Below are 6650 nucleotides of genomic sequence, written 5' to 3' on the forward strand. Positions count from 1 at the left end.
AGGGACAGCTGAGAGATGCCTTTCTCCATCTGCCCAAGGAGTTCCAGTGTTGTCTGCTCTATTTGGTGGGTTAAAACATGGAGTTATTTACTCATTAGGGGATCTTTAAGATTTGGAACATCATTTAACACTTCTGACTTCTTAATACAATGATAAATCAGGCCATTTTTCTCTTTAGCATTTTAGAACACAGATCACTGATAAGGCAGTGCTAATAATCAAATCATATATTTACAATCAAATCTTTTTATCACCTCATATTTGGAGGGAAATGACCCAAGGAGGTGAGGACATTCCTTTGCACCATCCCATGGAAGGAAAAGTTTTCTGCATGTAAAACTGCTATTTTAAGAGTATGGTTGGCAATTCTTGGTTGGTAAGGAATGCCATTGCTCTGTCAAGATGCACCTGGTATATCAGATTTAAAAAAAAATCAGTTTAGTCATCAAATCATCTTTTCTCCAGATAGCATGATTCTGCCTGTTAAAGAATATTTCATTATTTATCAAAAAGAATGAGCTTACGCATATCTGACCACAAAACCCTATAAAACCAACCAATAACAAACCTGAACCTTTTCAATAGATATTTCATATCAAAGAATCATTTCTGGACTTGCTATTAATATGCACTGAATGTCTCACTTCCATTTTTAGAAGCATAGTTTCACCAGTCCCATACCTTACAACATTTGTCTGTGTTACATAAAGCTAATAACCTGCAACTCAACAGGGCTGAATATTAGTCCTTCTGAGTCTTTCACTATTCTGCTCAGATTAGGATGTGTGTGTGTGTGTGTGTGTGTGTGTGTGTGTGTGTGTGTGTGTGTGTGTATATATATATATATATATATATATATATATATATATATATATATATATATCAATTAGATCACCGAATGCTTAAAAAAGTGAACGGTGATTAATCGACCCTATGTAAGCGAACGCTTACAATGTCAAAGTGTCTAAACAGCGATTGGATGGATGTAGTGTTCTTCATCAAGCAAACAACATATCAGCATCCAGAACATCTATTGCACATGTTCTTCTGAGGACTAACTTCAGAGCATGTTAAATAAAAGGGTCTATATTATATTAGTGAATGCAATGAATTGCGAATGCTATATAATCGACCCACAATCTCCGAAAACCCAAAATGTCGAACACACGGATCAGTGATTTTAATCGCTGATCGGTAAAAAAAAAATCCAAGCACAAACACAAAATAAAGAGGGGGGATCCCCCCCCTACTTAAATATACCAACTCGGAGATCGCATCACAGTGGAGGAAATGGCAAAGTCTCAAAAACAGCCCAGTGATGTTTTTCCCTAGGAAAATAATTGCTGTTCCGTGCTTTTGGTATTATGTCATTTCACGTAATGATGTTCGACTAAACAGCACTTGGAATGCATTGCGTTCACTAATATAATAGGGACCAAATAAAAAGCAAGTTTTTTTTTGCAGTCAGACAAGCCCCCTCCACATCCCTGGATACTTATAAGTGCTAACTTAGAGACTGCACAATCCCCAAGGAAAGAGCTTATTTCCACCATTGAACACCTGTTTCTGTCAACCAGAATATGCTGACTTTTGAGTATTTTGCTCAAAAGAACTAAACCTATATATATATATATATATATATATATATATATATATATATATATACATATACAGAAAAAACTTCAAAAACAAAATCATCCCCAAGGGGGGTGCTACAGGAAACAAACACTGGAGACAGGAGCTGATTGCTGAGCGCTTTTGTTCGGTTTTATTACTACAAACTTCTTCAGAGCAATACATTAAATTAAAATACTTTACATGTTTAAATAGTATTGAGAATGCACACAATTCAAAGGAGGTGTAGAATACAGCGTCTTCATAGGGTAACAGTGTAAAGAGACTGTCTAAATGGACCAATACAAGAAGAGGACAATGTAACAGCAATCAGATCCTGTCTCCAGTGTTTGTTTCCTGTAGCACCCCCCTTGGGGATGATTTTGAAGTTTTTTCTGCATTTTAATAGTGTTTCTTCGAGTTTTATATATATATATATATATATATATATATATATATATATATATATATATATATATATATATATATATATATATATATATATATATATATATATATATATATATATCTGACTATCTGTGTATAGGTACACTACAGATGGCTGAACTAAAGAAAAGTGAACCACAGAAACATCTACTGCATTAGATCAGAAACATCAACTTTGACACGTTGGTATGCACGCACTGAGAAACAACCTTGCTGCATGCAAAATCTTACTAAAGTAAACATTATTTTTGTCCTCTTCTTTGGTCTACTCTGGTGATTGCCAGGAAAATTATTACAAGGAAATGGAAGTGAAAATGTCCTCCCTTTTGCTGAATTTGTTTGCTTAGCAAAGACTGTATGCAACAAAGAATTGCAAACTGTTTGTAGGAGAACATCAAATATCAAACATCAATATTTATCATGGGGAAAAAAAGATTTATTGGAAAGGTATTAAGGTTTCATTTATTATAATTTTTTGTTATGGACTGTATATACAGTTTTTTGATTGTTTTGTTAAATGTTATATCTTGATTTCATTTGTTTTAAAATTTAATAAAAAGTTAAAAAAAAAAACATTGTTTTTGTCTGATCCCCTGCTAATTATATTTAGTAACTCCAAGGCTGCATAAACTCTGGTAAAGGTATTCTCCCCACTCCCAAGAACTGTGCAATCTCATGCACCCTGTCTGCCATCTGTTTAGTTAATTACTTGTAGTCGATCAAACAGCTGTCAACCTAACACATATTCAACCATTTATGGTACTCCCAAATATATTCCCACATAAATGTATTTATATGATTTGTCTCATGAAATATTGAAAGCTCACAAGAGTAATCATAAAAAGATCAATCATTTTTAAGTGAATCTAAAATGATCAAAAATATGCAAAAGTAAAATGAATTTCTGTACCCTCCATGGCCATGCTTATTATATATATATATATATACTAGAGCAGACAACAGAGTGGTAAGGGTTAAGGGCAAATTCTCTTACCCCACTACAAAAGCAATCTCATGCAAAAGGCTGTCAGCAAAAACTCCATTTGATTGAAAGTGAAGTGTTCACACTTTCAAATTGTAACTATATATATATATATATATATATATATATATATATATATATATATATATATATATATATGTGTGTGTGTGTGTGTGTGTGTGTGTGTGTGTGTAAAATCTGTATAAAATTCTGTTGTCTTGCATTTTACTGACAGAGAATGCATTTAATATGTGGCACTTCATGTTCCCTGTACCTGCAGTATAGATATTTTCCATATCACATTCCTAATCCTGATATAACCAATGTAGTTATTTACCTGTATTTAGTTTTTGGATTTCTAAGGATTTATCTAATTTTGAATTTTCTGATTTTTTTCTAGTATAATAACATTACGATACAGTGCATTTTAATGGATGGCCTTATGGTAATTTTATGAAGGGGGTCTGATGACATATGAACACTGGGCTTCTTGAGGTAGAAATGTGTGTGTGTTTTTTTGTCTATTTTTCAAGTTATTTTACATCTTCAAGCTAGTTTTGGATCTTTATAGCCAGAGATTAGGGAGAATTTAGGCTTTCCTTCTTAGTCTTAGTTAAGGTATTTAGTATTCATTTTTGTCACTGAATATTAGAGTGGTTGTCTGCTGGGTTTAGGAGGGAGCATTAGTGGTGGGATTACAAAGATAACTGAGTTTTACATTAGGGTTCCTCAATGACTGCAATAAGAACTTGTGCGACGTGCAGCCAATGTGCATAGTGGATGTTTGAGGAGAACAGATTATGAACATGGAGGAGTTTGATATTTCATTTTTAATTAATATGTTTGGCTCAATTGTCAGGTGTATTATTCAGGAAAGAAGGGATGCCTTGAAGTTCTTAATTTTATGCTGGATAGGCCTCCCTGAAATCACACCGCTCATGCTAACTCCACAATGATGTTCATCAATTCGTGCAGTGGTGGGATAATGTGATTCAGAGACAGTTATAACTACAAGAATTAAAAACTCATTGTCTACTCATTACCTGACCTCTGAATCAAACAATGTGCTGTCAGTCCTTACTGTACTAATGTTTTCCCTAATGTCCCATACATCATGTTAATTAAGGGAACCCACCCCACAGACATGCATGTACTCAGACACCCATATGTATAGACTCCTAAACACACACACACACACACACACACACACACACACACACACACACACACACACACACACACACACACACACACACACACACACACACACCCCACCCCCTACCTTTTTACTGCACTTACCTGCACTGCAGATACTTCCATAGGAGCAAATGAGTAACCACTATGTTTCTACAAAGGTTAATTTATCCTCCCACAGTAAAACTTTAGTCATGGGCACCAGGGCTGGCCTTAGTTGAACTGGCACCCTACACCAGAAAACCACAATTTTTACATGGAACAAACCAAAAGTATTAGGTGAAAATCCAGCCAGTTGAGTGGTGTGCCAACACTAGGAACTGGGCAAGCAAAATCAGGTACAATCTTCAAAATTAGAGATAGCCGAGGACTAGCCAGCTCCCAGGCATCCAAAAGATCTGCTTGTCTGACAGTAAATAACAAATTATACTTAGCAAACAACATTGCCAATCTTTTTCTCCATGCTGGACTCATTCTCTGTTACAATTTTTTGACTTCTTGCTTTTTCCCACCCACAATCTACCCAGTTCATTGTCTATGTAGATTGTGGGCAGACTGAGCTAAAGTTCCACAAACGGAACTACCAAATCTGCTGGACATCTGCCCTGTGATGCTGCTTTCACATATCAGTAGTTGTTGATATGAGTAGCTTACTGACATTTTTGATGATATGGTTAGAGTGATGATTTGTGCTTGATGACACAAGTAGAATGGGGATAAACAGATTAGAATTGTGTGTTCATGAGGGTGGGTGTGTGTTGTGTTTGTCTTAAAAGCATATCTAATCCCTTTATTTAAACATCAGATCACCTCTACCAGGGAGAAATGGTTGAGTGAAGAGTCATGAAATGCCTCCATAATCCAACCCAGAAGCTGTAGATCCTTCCACAAAAAGTGCATATTTTAATTTAGAAGAGTTGTGCAGTGACCTGGCTTTCTTTCCTTAGCCTCCTTGCTCTTTTTCTCTTCTCATGGTGTTTGCGGAGTTGAACATAATGGTAATGAGCTATAACACTAAATCAGATTTGCTTACGGACATTTCTAAGCTTGACATGCTTAGCCATATTACTTAAGTGATGTGACTGAAAACCAAGAATCTTTTTACAGACACTTTAAAATGTCTTTTTTATTTTCAATGATGTTTATCTGAAATCAACAAAACTTGCCAAGTTTTACTGTTTATTGTGACCAGATCTAGGAAATGAACTCAGATTATAAAGTCATTGCAGGCCTGAGGAGAAATTCACAATTTTGGTTTAGAATAACAAGAAGCAGAATCACTTTTCCCTTATTATTTAGTAAAAACCTTTTATTGCCAAGTTTCCAGTTGTAATCTAAAAGTTGACTTTGTTAGTGGATACCCGATTTCTTAAAGTAAAATACAAATATGCTGAAAATTGAAAATGCTGTCCATTTATTTGTTTTGGTTCTTAGTGCACTAGATGTCTAATCCATATATATTACTTCATGAAGGAACAATGTGAAATGGTAATTTGAAACATGTTGTACTAAGCACAAAATCTTTGTAAAGAGTGCCATGAAATCCCTAAAACTCCATAATTTTCCTCACCTGACCTCATCACACATTTCCCTGCTATCTAAAGTCCATCTTTCTACTCACTTGACTTCACCTGGCATCTGCCTGCAATCTACTTTGATAAGATGAAGTACTGTGCAGATTTAGTCTTTCTTAGCAAATGCATTTGTTGATAGGTGGTCACTATAGGAAGTCTGAAAAGGTTTATTATTGCACAAGATTGTTGATTCTCCCAAAAACTGTTTATATGTCTTCTGACTAGATCGAAATCTAGCAATTCATTTTAACACTGCCTTTGAACAGAGTACCATCAAAACTATCCATATGATTAAAAACTGACTTTGCATTTGATAAGACATGTAGCAAAAGAATCACTTTACTTAAGCATGTTTTTTTTTTTAATTTCTGCATTAGCAGCATACTGACTTAAATTAGCCATGGCTCGAAAATTGAATATCAGTAATTATTCCTTACCACTCAAGGTGAGCAACTTGGAATCTGGTCTCCAATATAAAATAAAAGGGGTAGCTACATACTAGCATTATTTAACTTCAAACCCAGTCGACAAAGAGAAAGAAAAAAGTGACTTCCAAATAGTACCCTCAAACATAAACCAGATGTGCTTCACGTTTGTTAATATCTCTGACTTCCTTCCTTCTATTCTTTAGTAAGTAATATGGCATCTTTTTCAGTTTTCCCATTTGTCTAAATGGGGTGTTACTAGCCACATTGAGAGGAACCCCTCACACTCAGAGTAGGTGAAACGTCCACTAGCCTTTACAGATTCTCCCACAGTTGCCTTTTAGTATCCATGCTATCGATAAAATCTATTTACTTCCAAAAACTTGTGGTGCTTAAGAAATCGCAGGGCAACCT

Source organism: Protopterus annectens, chromosome 8.part0, assembly GCF_019279795.1.
Source record: "Protopterus annectens isolate FY-2018-M chromosome 8.part0, PAN1.0, whole genome shotgun sequence".
Lineage (NCBI taxonomy): Eukaryota > Metazoa > Chordata > Ceratodontiformes > Protopteridae > Protopterus > Protopterus annectens.